Source organism: Amborella trichopoda, chromosome 3 (genome assembly GCF_054954075.1).
Source record: "Amborella trichopoda isolate Santa Cruz 75 chromosome 3, AtrichopodaSantaCruz75HAP2 v2.0, whole genome shotgun sequence".
Taxonomy (NCBI): domain Eukaryota; kingdom Viridiplantae; phylum Streptophyta; class Magnoliopsida; order Amborellales; family Amborellaceae; genus Amborella; species Amborella trichopoda.
Genome location: NC_142338.1, coordinates 54621743 through 54637607, shown reverse-complemented (window position 1 = coordinate 54637607; position 15865 = coordinate 54621743). Strand labels below are relative to the sequence as shown.

At 35.6% G+C, this 15865-nt stretch overlaps 1 long non-coding RNA gene across 10 annotated transcripts; it reads right to left on the bottom strand.

Moving 5' to 3' along the window:
- Nucleotides 1-2269: 2269 nt before the first annotated feature.
- Nucleotides 2270-15052, bottom strand: LOC110006849 (uncharacterized). Of its 10 annotated transcripts, none has more exons than XR_016051741.1 (8): nt 14736-15052; nt 14499-14617; nt 13144-13215; nt 12498-12739; nt 11146-11177; nt 10944-11003; nt 10752-10811; nt 2270-2573 (listed from the first exon to the last, which is right to left on the bottom strand). It is a non-coding gene; the product is annotated as an uncharacterized LOC110006849 (long non-coding RNA). The 10 variants fall into 10 exon arrangements; XR_016051742.1 differs by having other exon boundaries at nt 10962-11003; XR_016051748.1 differs by having other exon boundaries at nt 12498-12735.
- Between the last annotated feature and the right edge of the window lie 813 nt (nt 15053-15865).

Here is a 15865-nt window from a genome sequence, read left to right as displayed (position 1 = left end):
TGAGCATTGTTTGATCTCTCTCTCCGCGCCCACACACACACTCACAAAATGTATAGTGTATCTACCTTCTGCTAATGTCTAAAAGTTAAGTAGCATAACATTTCATACTTTTGGCAGTCTTTAACTATGAATTGATTTATTGGATTCAGCTTTTTATTTGGTGAAGTCTCTGATATCCCCTAATTCTTGTGGTTTTAAAAAGAATCTCCATATGTTACTATGCCGATGTCTTTTTTTTTTGTTTGTTTGGGGTAAGGTTTATATAAGGTTCCCAATGTACAAGGCATTTTTCTTTTGTTTTTTGCATGGTAAGGTTTATATAAGGTTCCCACTGTACAAGTAAGGCACACTTCTAAATTTCCCTAGAAGATGTAGTTCCAGTGAAACCTTACGACAGCTTGAAAATCCATGTTCAATCTTAATTATGTAATTTAAAATCCTGAAAATGGTGAAAGGAAATCTATAAACACTTGAAAATTTGTGAAAATAGATTGCCTAAATAATTTGTTGCAAGATGCACTATTTCTAAGATTTAAAACTCTTTGTTTTCTGTATTCATACATTTTAAGGTTGAAATGATTCTGCATAACATTTTTTTTTATTGTGACATTGCAATCTTATTTGATTTTTTTTTTTTTGTGTTTTCTATCGTCCCCAGTATATGCCTCGGCTCTAAACTAATATTTGGCATGATATGCTACTCCCATGACATTTTCTTTGGGAATCTCTCCCTTAAAGAGTCCACAGATCTCACGTCTGTTTCTTGTATTTTTGGCTTTATATTAGTCAAGATACCTTTATTCCCACCTAATACAAGACATCACGGCATGCGCCTAATCATAAAAAATGACAAATCATGAGCTTATTCTGAGTTTTATTAGGAAATTCTTTCTTCACTAACGAGCTGCCAAAAAAAGATCATGCCAAAAAAAGCTGATAATTAGAAAGGAAAGAAGCTTCCAAAAGTGACGATATTATTTTTCACTAAAGAAATGCTTCGGAGTATTATATGTTTAACCAGCTATTTACATCTCAACACATGCAAATTATCAATACATTGCTACGCAGCCAAGAAAGGGAAGGATCCCTGACTTTGGATATTGAATTCGAAAACCCTTGATTGGGACAATCACAAGTTGTTAGTTTCAAATACTTTGAAGGGGAAGTATTTTGGATTTCTCCGCCATTTCTATCAGAGTGGTATTTCAAATCCTATAATTGGAAGTTGGTAACGGGGTCAAGGCATCGATGGTTGGCGATGGATGCTTCAACATCGCGTACTACCCTCCATTTTCACCATTAACATATCAAAAGAACAAAGAAAAAAGAAAAGGCTACAAATCGGAGGTAGCCAAGTCATGTGCAATTCCCCCAATTACTCTTAACTGGTTTGAAATGGAGGCGTGGCTCATGATAAAAAAGAGAAGGGGACAAAAAAATAAAATAAAAAATGAAGGGGTGGCTCACACTAAACAAGGCCTATTAGAAATGATCAAACTTCTGATTTTGCTCTCTCTAAATTGGGCATATATGCACATTCATTGCTCGGACATATGTCCATTATAAGGAACATAAGTTCCATCAGTATCTCAAACTGAATTTAAGCATTTCCTACTAGCCATCATGGCGCCTGCACAAGGTGCGGCCTAATGCTTTCTGCAGTAGTTTCACTAATGAATCCAAGCTCAACCAGCGTAAATTTTTTAAATTTGAACAAATGACAAATGTATTTTGTCACTAAGTGCTGTCATAATCAGTTTTAGTTTACTGGTGAATTCACAAAATACAACTATAATAGAAATGGTCCGAGTCTTTCAGTGAATGCCAAATAGTGTGTTCGGACTAAAACAGAAAGGTTACGACAAATTGATGAAGACCCTTCAAACATGACGACAGTGAAGGTGTATTTGTTTATGGCTAATGAAATTTGGATTCTCTGAGCTTCAGCAGTTAAAGATGAAAGAACTGTCCTTCCATCCTTTGCACGTGTGGATGGTGTGAATCAAATATAGGACGTAAATTTCCATCTATTTAACATTTCAACTACCTCAACTGTAAAATAATTAACAAAGGACTAAAAACAAAAAGAATGGCGCACTAAATGTCAGAAACCCTCTCTCTTGTTATTTTTATACTCTCTCTTCAATTCAACTTCTTCGTTTGGCTTCTCTGACTTTTCCTTCTTTATTTATTTGTGTAGTTTTTCTCCTTAATTACATTTTATTCTTTGTATTTCATATCTTTTTTTGTCCTTATTACTGCATTTGAATTTTGATCAATTCCGCCTTTATTTTTCATTCATATTTCTTGTTGGAGTTTTACACTGTTTTGTTTCATCATCATGCAATGATTTCCTTTGTTTTTTCCATTGTTTCCAAATTACAAGGAATACATAGCAACCCTTTCTTCCTCTTTTAAGCATGAATTGCAGTCTCAGGAGTTGTTGTAACGAACAACCTGGCAAGTCTCCAATCCCTTGAGGGAGCTAACTGTCTCCATTCCTTTTTTTCATTTTCTGCTTCATCCTTCTCAATACGTACACTTGACTTGTTTCCTTGAGCCAGGCTGGCAGCCTTTGATCATCAAACACAAAAAAAATTAAATAGACGTCCAGTTACATTGATTAAACATAAAATGGAGCTCTGATCTAATGTCAGGAGCTTCGGTATTGGACAAGAGATAGGGTTGGAATCATAATTATAGGTACAGATACAGGTTATGAGAATGGATAAGAAGTGCTGGTACTAGTACACAAGGTTTCAAGTTTCTTTCCCATAAAACGACAATTGAAAACAGGTTGCCTCATCAGATGCAAAATCAAGAAGGTTTCTGGCTAACTATGGTTGAGATCTAATTTTCCAAGCAAAGGAATTTGGTGTACAAAAATAAACCAATAATTTTTCTTTTGATTGGGAACAGAAAAAATAATATTAGAATAATGTTTGAAAACAAGGACTCAGGCCTTGACAAGTCTGGGTCCTGAGCTGAGATTAGGCACCTATTTGGCCGAGAGGTAGGTCCGACTCGACTGAATCTCTCAGTAGAAAACACAGGGGGGGCCAAAACTTGGTAACACTCACCCAAGTTTTGACCTTTTTCATCTGGACCCAGCAGCATGCCGGGGCCAAGTGACTCTAGCAAGTCCAAGTTGTTTTTCAACAAGGGAGACCTAAAGTAGATATCCATTACAGGTTTCTAACAAGTATGTATTCCTAATGAATTCTTAAACTCTTCAGCAGTGGTTCTGATGGCAAACTGAGGGCCTCCATGAGTAAGTACTCATGCTTATGCTGTAGACCCACGAAGTAACAGTAATGAAACAGTCTAAATTTGTTTGAACAGTCATTTGGTTGTGGGTAAGATAATCATCTTCCTCCTAATGCCTCACACGTCCTCTCTCTCTCTCTCTCTCTCTCTCTCTCTCTCTCTCTCTCTCTCTGTATCCCCCCGCTTCACGCAAACAGGTGACAATCAGGAATAGGGTTGAGGTCAAGGTGGTAGCCCCACCTATGACTCAGCTACCGGTCTCGGTTCCCACTCCTAACAATGCTAACCCCTTGCGAAAACTACCAATAGTTTAAAAAACTAACATACTACTAGCAGTTAACATTCAAAAAAAAAAAAAGAAAGAAAGAAGGTGACAATCATATTTGGAACAAATTGAATTGCCAATTGATCACTATTTGGTTGAAAGATTTAACAATGGTGAATAATCTGGCAGTAGCCAGTAAGTAAACATCCAATAACAACAGAATATCAAATTCCAGTGAGGTAAGGCAGCAGAATCTACAGAAAATTTTTAAACTTCATATAGAATGGGTCAAGGTATCATACAATACAAAAGAACCAACACTTTAGACACATGGGAAGCAAAACTAATAGGCATGAGGCTCCTGATAAACCAGAGCTATTTTTCTACTTCAAATTTCAACTATCAAGTAGTGAACACTGTTGCTACTTACTAAAAATAACTAGTGAATTATTGTAACAAGAATCAGGATTAGAGATCTTCCTATAAGCATAAAAGACAGAGAGTTGTACACATTTAGTAGAAGGTCACACTTATATGGATGGATTCGCAAACAAAGCCACAAACAGAAGTGCTTGGACACGTCAAAAGAAATTCGGGAGTAAGTCCTAACCTCATTTCTAATACAAATTTACTGGTGATTTAGAAAGACATCAAGGCAACTCATGATTAGTCTCCAAGTAAAAGGAAATAACAACCAACATGATTTGTCAACTTCAATACTACAATTTTAATAACCCTAAAGTAAAGTACCAATGATTAGTTTAATGAGCTGTCATTATATCATTCACACTTTCAGCGAGGAAATGAAATGTTACTGTTGAAGTGCATCCAGAATGTAAATTAGAAGATTATCACTAAAAACCCATCTCTCTCTAAACTCAATCTCTCATTCTCTAAAACACATTTTCTCTCTCTAGAAACCCAATATCTCTTTCTCTTTTTAAAAAATCATTCTCTTTCTAAAAAACAAATCTCTCTCTCTAAAAATTATTCTCTCTCTCTAGAAACCCAATTTCTCTCTAAAAACCCACCCTCTCGCTCTAGAAATCAACTATAGAGTTGACATTGGAATTTTGCACAAGTTTAGAAGGAGCTTCATTTTGTAAATTCCACTGTGCTGGTAGATTAACTTGATTCCAAGTTATGGTTTTTGGGACAGTTAGATTTAATTTTTCAACATTAGTTTGGCCCCTCTTGTCTATTTTCTTAATATCAGGGCATACAGTATTCATTACCTTATAACAAATACGATAATTTATAACAATATTTTGTGAGCCAAATTCTATATCAAACCCTTGAGTTTTAAGGTTTAAAGTTATTAATTTTAAAAGATTGGGATCAGTTAAAGAAATTGAATGATTAAGATAGCAATTGAAGTAAATTGCGCCATCACAAAGGCTAGATTAAAAAATTCCTAATAAGGAATCCGAAAAGTTTTGATATCTGATATCTCTTAAGCAGAGAAGAATGGAATTATTAAGTCTAGTGCGAGTTAAGGTTTAACAGCAATTTGGACCAATCCTATATGCAAGTAGTTATAACCTTTCTTTTTATGCTCCTCTAATATGTCTTTAGATAGAGAAAAGGTATCTTGTGATTCTAGGATGGAAATAGTTTTTTCAACTGTTTTTATGGCATAGTCACTTTTGAACTGAAAAGATCATTTTCTATATATTTCACAAATTGGGACCTTAGGAATATTCCAATTTTGTATGCTTTTTTCTATATTGGATATAACTATTTCTTCTGTACTCTTAATACTATTGATATGAGAAATAGAAGAACTTGCTTCATTATTTAAAGTTTCAGATCTGCCCCTAAATAAGCTGGCCATTGAATCAATAATGCAGCTATCTATTTCCTGTTTCACGGTCAATGGGATAAATGCACTAGCGACTTACACCTTTGCGCGTATGTGCCCAACCACGACTTATGGTTTAACAGGATAAGACGTATCACGACTTTAATAGCCTACTTATTTTGGTTTAGATCAGCTTTAAACAATAAATTGAGTAAAACTTGGCTCTAATACCATGTATACCTCAGAATAAATATCTCAAAAGCTTGTAAACAACTTTAACTGCTTAGCATTTCACAGATACAGAAGCTTGTAAACAGCTTTAACTACTCAAGATTTCACAGATACAGAAGCTTGTAAACAACTTTAACTGCTCAGGAATATATTCTGGCACTTCCTTCCAAAAACAGTCACACATATGCTCACAAACTATCACTCATAACATTCACAATTACAGACCAAACAACGAATAAACTTATAATGAACACACTCAAGAACACACTGTGATAAACTCAAAAGCCCTTCCAACTCCGGTGCCCCAATGGGAAGGGTCCTCTTCCTTTTTATAGCCGAATGTTCGGATTTCAAAATGTCTATTTGGAGTCCGAATAGTAACTTCCAATAATTGCACCGACATAACAGTAACTTTGTTATGTGCCAGCTACAGTGACTGGCATCTTAAACAGTGTTTTTTGTCTGTCAATTGTCCTTGCTACAGTGAAATATCATATTTGCCACAATTGCCCCTTGTCAGTGGGGAGTGACGTCATGGCTAACGCTATTTTCTTCAGGCCTTCGTGTCCTGGATTGTTTTGGACTCGAGTCGGCCCATTACACTTGTCTTAGTTTCTGATAGAGGTAAGAATCCCATAGGAATCATCTCTATTATATTCTGCATGGTCTTCCTCCTTATCTTTTGAGGAGGGTAAGGACATATCATCTGGCTCTTCTTCATTTAGAGTTAATAACAATTGTCTCTTAATTTCTTTGTTTGATAAATTCGGATTATGCTCTTTTAAGAGCTTAAAGTATTCATCAATCCTATTAGGATGTGGGGTTTCAGTATTGGCTTGTTTTAGCCTTTCAATTGTTATATTATGTGGGTGAAGATAAGAATCTTCAAATGAATCCCACCATTTTATCATGATTCTCCTTTCTAAAGCAGGAAGATAATCTCAATCATTATTGTTAGGAGTTACCATACATTCCCATCTCAGAATCCAAGTGACCTCGTATAAGGCTGTAAAATGTATACATGTATACATGTATCCACCTGATTCATTCCTCTATTAGAGATCTGAAAAAGTTCGTATGATTCTTTTGGTTTTAATGGATAGATGCCTGGAGGTTGTCCCCAATACAATATCCATCTTTTAAACCATTGAGGGAATTCACTTATTTTAGTGATTAATCTAAATTGTAAGAACCAACTATGGGTTCTTTGAGAATTTTGAAATAACAAGACTACATCCCAAGCTTTAATGTAGTCATAATAATTATAAGCCCTAACTTTAAAGGTTCCTGAAAGATATTTATGTTTCAGGGAATCAAAATCCCATTCTTCTTATGTAATGATCTTTAAGATCTAGAATTTTGAGTAGCCAATAATTTTGCTATTCCTATTATGATGGAAAATTCTTATTGACTTTGTATCAGTCAATATTCGTTCATAGTATTCTCGGGTTTTATATCCTGTTTCAGAATGCATATTAACTATAAGATAAAGATCAACTGCTTGATTTAGCTCTTTTAGAGCATGCTTATTTTCAATAATCATTATAGGTATTAACGCCTTTTCAATATAAGGTGTTTTAGGCTTTGTATTAGAGATTTTAGCTCTTTCATTTATCTCCTTGTTTTTAGGAGAAGTTATATTCTGATTGCTACTACCGGATGTGTTAATTTCCATTCTTCTACGAATATTCCTGCAAGAACTCACAAGTTAAAACGTCAGGCAGGGTGTTAGACCCCCCTTGATATATTCTATTGTAAAATCAAATGAAGAAAGAATAGCTCGCCATCAAGCAAAATTTGTTCGGATGCTATATATTTAACATCATTTTCTAAAATATCTTTGGCAGCTTTGCAATCCACTCTTATAAAAAATTCTTGGTTTAGAATATCACTTTCGAACTTTGTAACGCATTTGACAATTGAAAGTATTTCCGTTTTAATAGTTGAGTAATTTTGTTGTGCTGGGTTCCAAATTCCAGAAGTATATCTAACCAATTTTTCTTTTCAGTTGGTTGAAATCTTTGTTTTAGGATCCCACCATAACCGAGTTCAGAAGCATCAATTTCAATAATTTTGAAAGCTTTTGGATGAGAAATAACTAAACAAGGTAGCCGTTTAGCTTTTGCCTTAATATTTTTTACCGCAAGAGTGTGTTGCTCCCCCCAATCTGGGGGATTCTTTCTAAGTCGTTGAAAAAGGGGCTTGCATTCAGCTGCCAGATTCTTATAATAATCCACAATATAATTAAGTGATCCTAAAAACCTTTGTAATTGGGTTTTATCTTTGATTTCACTAGAAAATTTGTCAGCAAATTGCAAAACTCTGTCAATATGAGTTATGGTTCCATGGGAAATATTGTGGCCTAAAAATCGGATGTTACTTTGAAATAGCTTAATCTTTTGGGTTGAGACTACAAAACCAGCTTGCATGATGATTTTATGGAAAAGACGCAAATGTCTCCAATGTATCTATAGATTCAGATAATATAAGCACATCATCAATACACACAATTATAAAAGTGGTATATGGATTAAATATTTCATTCATATTATTTTAAAATTCAGAATAAGCATTTTTTAGTCCGAAGGGCATTACATTCCATTCATAATGTCCAAATGGTACAGTGAAAGAAGTTTTGTATTTATCCTTTTATGGAATCTGAATTTGCAAGTATCCTGATTTCATATCAAAATTTGAGACTATGGTTGCTTTAAACAGTCTGTTCAGCAAATCCCGTTTATTGGGGATTGGATAACGGATCCATCTCAATGCTTTGTTTAATGGTTTATTACTAACCTGGGTACTTCTCTTTCAAGTTATGCCACTTTCTCAACATAAAAGGATGGGCAGGTTCAAGGGGAGTATGATTTTCTTATAAGATTTTTATCCAATAAATATTGTATTTCTTTTTTACAAATTTCCAATAATCTGTTATTCATCTGAATCGGTCTAGATTTTGTTGGATTAAGTCTTTCATCAAAATTTGGTTCATACGGCAGTTCTACCATATGTTGTTTTCTGTTCCAAAAAGCATTAGGAATATTAGCACAAACTACTTCCCCAAGCTTATCTTGAAATATTTTGATTTCATTTTGAATATTAAGAGATTTTAATTTTTTTCTCTATTGTTTTATAATTTATTTCTTCTTTTAGGGAGAATAACAACTTTTCTTTATTTTTTAGTTGATTATGAACCTAATTTTATTTCTTTTACTTTTGGTTTGTCAATAAATTCAAATTTTACGTTATGACCATCAATTTCAGATTCTATACCAGTATGATCCAATAGTTTTATTGGATATAAAAGGTTCAAAAAATGGGTTCCCAGTATTATTGCTTGTGATAAACCTTTTACCATTATAAATGGCAAAATAAAACACGCTCCATTATTACAAACTGCTGCATCAAAAAGTTTATAATTAGTCATCGTTCTTTTTCCATCAGCAGTACTAAATATTTATGTAGTTTTATCAGAATATTTAGAAGGAACAAGACCTTCAATTTAAATCAGTGTCTGAGTCGATTACGGCAATAGTCAGAAAGTTGAATTCTTTATTTACACGACTATGTTAACATTCAGTTGTTAGAGTCAAAGTGTAGAAGTCAATCCCTTGCCATATGTTCCGTCAAGAAAAGGGGAATCAGTGCCATTGCGAGGGCACCAACTCTGGAGCTATGGCAAGTTTATGGGTAGAACGTTTTTGCAGGAAGAGAGCACAGCAGCTGATGAGATTAAATTAATGATAGAAGGTTGCAGCTATTTGAATCAGAGCCCCCTTCGCCGATACGTAGTCAGGTGGAAGCAATTATCATACAACTTGACAGTAATCTTGGTTTGGTAGAGCAGGAGCTGCACTTGCTAAAAATTTCTCATAGGATCATCCATCCAGTGGATATCAAAGAATCCCCTCAGATAAAGACTAATAAAATGCATACCAGTTATTTGAGGCACAGTTTTAAACTCATATGGATCGATACGGTTTTCCATCAAGAGTATTTATTAGGGTTCCAACGTATAAGGAGTTGGTGGCAAGTGATGATAACCAATTTAGGTGGAAGGTTGGGTAGGATTCATGTTTGTAAAAAAAAATTTAGATGTTTGTATGGATTCTGAAAGTATGGACCAGCAGAGAGGTTAGGGGGGAATTGGTTGGTTGGAAAGGTTGTGTTGTAGAAGAACATTGCTGAGACAAACATTAAAGAAAGCCAGTCTCCTTGTCAGATGAGGAGAAAGGTAGGACCAAATAACCCAAAGAAGATATGCTAGAAGTGTAAAGACAAGAGGTCCTGAGTTAGATATAAAAGCCTAAGAACAAGTGGTTAAAGTAAGGGCATAAAAATGCCAAATTCTCTCAAAGGATAGTCAATGTGAGACATAAATGTGATCTCATCCGAAAGCATGGCGGCCTGCTTGAGTATCCATTTTTATGCATTGATGGAGGATGTTTCCAATAAGCAAAGTGGTGAAGACTTTGGGACAAGTGCTAATGTCTCAGATGAGTTCTATGATATGATCAGGATCAGTAAGGAATGCACATAATTACAGGATTCTTGTCACAAAAGTAGAAAATGCACGAGATATTATCTATAACACCAAGGGAAGTGATGAGGTCCATTATTTCACCTAGACAAAAGTGCATCTGTCAGCACAAGGGAGATTCTTGAAATTTGACTTCTCACTAGTATCTATTTTCAAGGCCTACATATAGTTGACCCAAAAAATTTTGCAAGTTAGACCCGGAGAGTGCAGCCATCAAGTGGATTTCGCGTGCCTAGACCATGAAGGATCAAAGTGGCGAAGCTGGCTGCTATCTCAAAAATGTTTTGATGGCCAAGTGTTTTGATTGCTGCTATCTCAAAAATGGTGCATGGAACCCCCTAAACAAGCGCTCAATTAGCAAAAAGGAAAGAAAAAATAGCTAAACAATTTCTCCAAAAACCCTTCCCATTATAATATGCAGAAATTTCATGAAATAAGCCATAAGGCATAGAATTGTCATGATGGGAAATACCATGCCCGGATTTTTACTATATTTGCAGCATCATTTGACATTGTAGAGATGAAAAACTAAGGCAGTTATACTAGCAAAGTAGCAACAGGAGATTCATTTTTCTTTTCATCCCTCCTGCCTCTACACACAAGAATATGATTTTTAAAAGCAAATGGATTTCAACATGAAGTTGTACCTTAGTGAGCCGAGAACTTAATTTCTGAATGACATCAATTATGTGATCGGACTTCGCAGCCTAAAAGGAAGAAAAGGCACAAAAGCAATTTAGTGAATAACCTAAAACCTAAACATTTCAAATCGTTTGAGCTTATGCCCAATCTACCTAAAAATCTACAATTCACAAAATACAATACAAAAAAGATAATACCCATGTCTGGTTCTTAACTCGATCAGAGACCGATGGATCCAATCCAGGGAATCTAGCATTCTGAAACACCACGCATGCACATCAAATCAAAGAGCTATTCCATCCAGAAAATGCAACCAGATCAAAAGCACGTAAATCACCCTCTATGTTTCAATTATAATACGAGTATGAAATAAACATCTCACTAAGGAATTGAATTTACCAGAGGAGAATTTCTATATTCACCAATATAACCTGAAGATGATTAAAAGAATAATCAGAGGTTGCTCATCAGCCAGTACAGTATCTCACAATAAACTCATAAATCACAGAAGTTAAATGAACGTATGCTTGAACATTTCACCCATATCGGAAAAAACAAAAGCTAATGCAACAGAGATCCAGATGAGTACACAGAAATAAAGTGATGAATCTCAAAAACTTCAACAATTAAAACTTTGATCCAGAAACTAGTAGAAAATAAAATGCACAATAATCAGAGTGGGGCCAAAGGGAGCACTGGTTCATTGGAAAAAAAGTTAAAAAAAAAAAAAAAAATAGTCAGGGAAAAAAAGAGGGAATGACTGTGAAGAAGAGTAAGAACAGATCCAGTTATAAGAACACCATCCATCTTCCAAAGTGGAAGAGGAAAGAGTTAGATCTGAAAAAGCAGGATACATCAATTGATGAATGAGCAAGTGAAAGCGAGAATACCGTTGGATTGGAAGCCACTGTGGAGGCCAAGTAAGAAGACGAGGGGGACAAGCAATTAGAGCATTACCAGTCCCACAACTATTGTACCCAATCTCTTCCATCCCTCTTCCCCCCTCCTTCCAAAACCCCTATGCCTCCTCCTCCTCCTCCTCCTCCTCCTCCTCCTCCCTTCATCCCTCTCTCTCTCTCTCTCTCTCTCTCTCTCTCTCTCTCTCTCTCTCTCTCTCTCTATACAACATCAGCAACAGAAAACCCACCTTAATACAAATCCTATTGATAAATTGTATGCAAGGGCCTAGGGTTGACAAAAATCAAGTGGGCCAAAAGGGCAAATGGAAAATCAATTGTTAATATTGTTTTGGACTCACAAAATAGGACTAGGGTTCTATGCATTACGTATTTTTAGGCCATTAGTGAAGATACTGCAATTGATTGATAGTGAGAAGGAGCATGCAAATGGATCACATTTATAAAGCAATTGGATGTCGAAGGATGAAATTAAAAAAAAAAAAAAAAGGCAATGATAAAGCTAACTATGGTCCTTTTTTGGAAATTATAGAAGAGGAATTGAGCTCACAGCTTCAGAGGCGCCCCTACAGTTAGGTACCTGAATAAAAAGCATAGGACTCAACATTCACAAGTACAAGCCATTAAATTAGTACTACATAACTGATTTCAACCAAAAGCAATCCATCTGAGGAGAGAATAGTCCACACAAGGAAATGAGATATGTAAAAATCTTCTCATATTTGTAACAAATATAATGTCGTTAAACTAACAAATTATGGTCCTTGCTGAAGAGAATGTTGACACCATCATCCTAGTAGTTGAAAAAAAAGGAAATCCAAATGGCTAACTCACCACAATCACTATCTCCACCCTACATTACAGATGTTGTTGTGGATCATTGCCCTCAATTCCTGTCACTAGATGATTGGCCAGAGCTGTAATAACATGCCCTAGCTGTTTCGAGTTTATTGTATTTTGGTGAGAACTTGAAGATGCTTCAGTGGATTCCCAGAAAGATCTCAGTGGCTTCTTATCTTGTTTATGTTCATCATATGTTAGGGGTTTCTGGTTTCTCTGTGGTAAGCCATGTCTGTCTTTAATCAACAACCATATGAACATGGGGTTATGATCTTTATGGCAACAGGTGTCTATGAACTAGCATAACCAAAGTTTTAGTTTTTCAGGGAAGAAAACAACAAAAAATAACCACTGCAGACAGTTGGAATGTAGAGCCCAATGGTCAAATTGAGAATAGAGACACATGGTTACTACATGAAAAGTTTTTGTGAGCTTACAAATCATCCTAAATTCCTGACCACCAAGTACGAAATCCAGTAGCAATAATCGTTTAACAATTGAAAAGCGTAAAAGTGATTATAGTGTAAGTCCATTTTCTTCAGATTTTCATTTCCACAATTTGAAGAAAGGTTCTGCACAAATCCAAATTGACGGAGAAGAAAAAGCACAAATAACATCTAACTGCCAGCAATGGAGTTACCTCAATCATCTCTTTCTTTTGTGAGTTAGCCTCCATTGACATGTCACTTCTCTTTGAAGTTTCCAAGTCCCTCTGCATCAGACAGTAAGTTAAAACCCAATCACGAGGACAAAATATATGGTATAAGGAAAAAAATAATAGAGCATAACTGAATTCATCCACTGAGTGTGATACAAGACAACTCGATACAACTGGTAACTTTGATGAACACTTCAAGTGATTTAATGCCCAAGAATGTACAAATTGCCGGTTCATTGGCAGCTTGTGACTGTGTATGTGCAATTATTCCTTCAATGCTCCATTCTGAAATTCCTGGAATGGAGGATGTCAAAGGTAAAAGTGCCTCAACTGCTTCACGATTACCCTTAACCATCCCCGGGGGAAACTTGTATTGGCTTCAGCCCATCCTTTGGTAAAACAACTACTTAAATGCTGCTGCCAACAACAGCTATTTTTTGTGCCATGAGGGATTCCACATTAAAGATCATCGGCACTTCTTATGGGAACTTCAATTGCAGTGAATAAAGTTGGCATCCACGAAGTACTGCAGTTTTCTGACCACCAAAGTTAATATTCTGATAAATGTTTGGTTTTGTATCTGGAATGTCCTTAACAGCATTTTTTGTTTCTATCTAAAGCATTACCTATGCATTGATTTGATCCTAATCTGAGCATTTTTACTAAATGTCAAGCCTATAAAATTACAGCTGTCTGCCATTGCTGCTGAATCTGGTGTCATTCCTGATACAAGTTGGATTTTGAATTGATTTATTCTTCGCCTAAAAACTTCTGAGAGAGAGAGATGCAGCCAGGCCTTGTAAAATTTCTAGATGCACATCAACTGGGCATACCACATATATGAATGTGAATCCTGTGGCACAAATCTATGGAGACCAAGTTGGAGCTCATCTTAGGAGTTCACAGATGGAAACTGAAAGGACATGCAGGTGATTAGCATAGTTGTTTAAATATGTCCACAGTACAGCTTGGCAAAATCATGCAGTATTTTGAGAATTTTTTAGTAATTCTCAACATAAACTCCAATAACTTCGGAAAATCAAGAAGCAAGAACAAGCTAAAAGATCTTTAGGTTGACCATAATGAACATCTACCAAAATTACACATTCAGTTCTTATGTGCATTTGGCTAACTGTTACTTCATAAAGTTCGGTATAAATGTGGAATACTACAGTTAGAAGTACAAACAATAACCTCCCAGCAATCATGGTATTATCAATCAAACAAATATTACCATAGTTACTTTGATGAGGTTAAACAAACAAGTCATCTTGTATAACAAATATTAGAGTCAAAATTAATAAGCTAAGATTATAAAACAAATACAAATAGATTACCTGACTAGGTTCCCAAGAACATAGAGCGGATTCTTGACCACGTATTCAACATATAAGTTACAAACATACCTCAAGGGTTCCCGAAGATCACTCATCTTGGGATCTGTGATCAAGATGATCTGTAACATCCAAACGAAGATGCACAGTCAGAATCCAAAGATGTCTAAAAGGCAGGTATTCATTACACAATTGTTTTATATTTTCAACGAACAAGATACTTAAGATAAGCCGCCATACTTAATGCCCATGAAGATCAACAGCTTATTTTTCCATTGTATGAAGATTATAAGCTTATTGAAGTCTTAAATCACCAAAATGAATTTAAATGAATTTAACGCCCATTGATACAGGTGCAGCAGGTCAGCAATTGCCCCAAAGTGCATTTTGCACCAATGACTAATTTGATTTATTCTAGGATGAAGATTGAACATCATATATAGATTGGGAGGTGCTTGATGTTGCAACCAGCAGCTTATGTGCTTTAAGCCACCCAGCTACTAAACCAAAGAAAAAGGAAAAACGTTAGGGTACAGATCTCATGATTCATATGACCTAGGCAGCAGCTTCAGATAACACTTTTAAGTATGGTCCATTTTTCTTTTTTTAAGCAAGTTGATATTGTAATAATGGTAAAGAAATTAGATGGTTGCATATAACAGTATCTGTTCAAAACTGGCTAGGGACCAAAAATGGTAATTTGTACAACATTGGAATATAAAAACATCCCGGTTAGGACTGGGGCCTGTTTAAGTACAAAACCATTACTAGCAGCCCTATCCTTCACCAAGGCATCTGCAACCGCGTTAGCCTTGCACCATAAGTGCAAGAGGGACACTTCCATAGAGCGCAAATCTTGAAGATTCGGTTAAAAAGTGTTTCGAGACTCTAGGGACAAGGTACTTGCTTGAGGCCAATCTAATTAAGATTTATTGGAGCCAAAAGATATTCTACTCCCTCTGGAGTATACTGTCCATTTACTCCCTCAGATGAAAACCCCACCTAAGACTAGTTTTAGGACCCCAAATTTTGGGGATATAACCTCTTTAACACATAGATTAGCATCAATAGAAGAAATTTCCTAATTGCACCATCTAAATAAACGTCTCAAGATTTAATAGAAACCATCCAAGTGTTAGAAACTCAAATTTCAATTTTATTTTTTAAGAATAATCATCGAGTGATTCAAAGATGGTTATCAAAATTTTGATTGAAAAAATCCTCCTAGTAGGTCATCTGACCGAGGGAGAAGAAGTAAACTATGCTCTTGAGGGAGCATAGTATACGTGCTCTTTATTGAATCCCCTTCCACCGCAAGGGAGGGGGCCCATCTATAATCATACAATTTCAGCCCCTCCAACAGTGCAAAG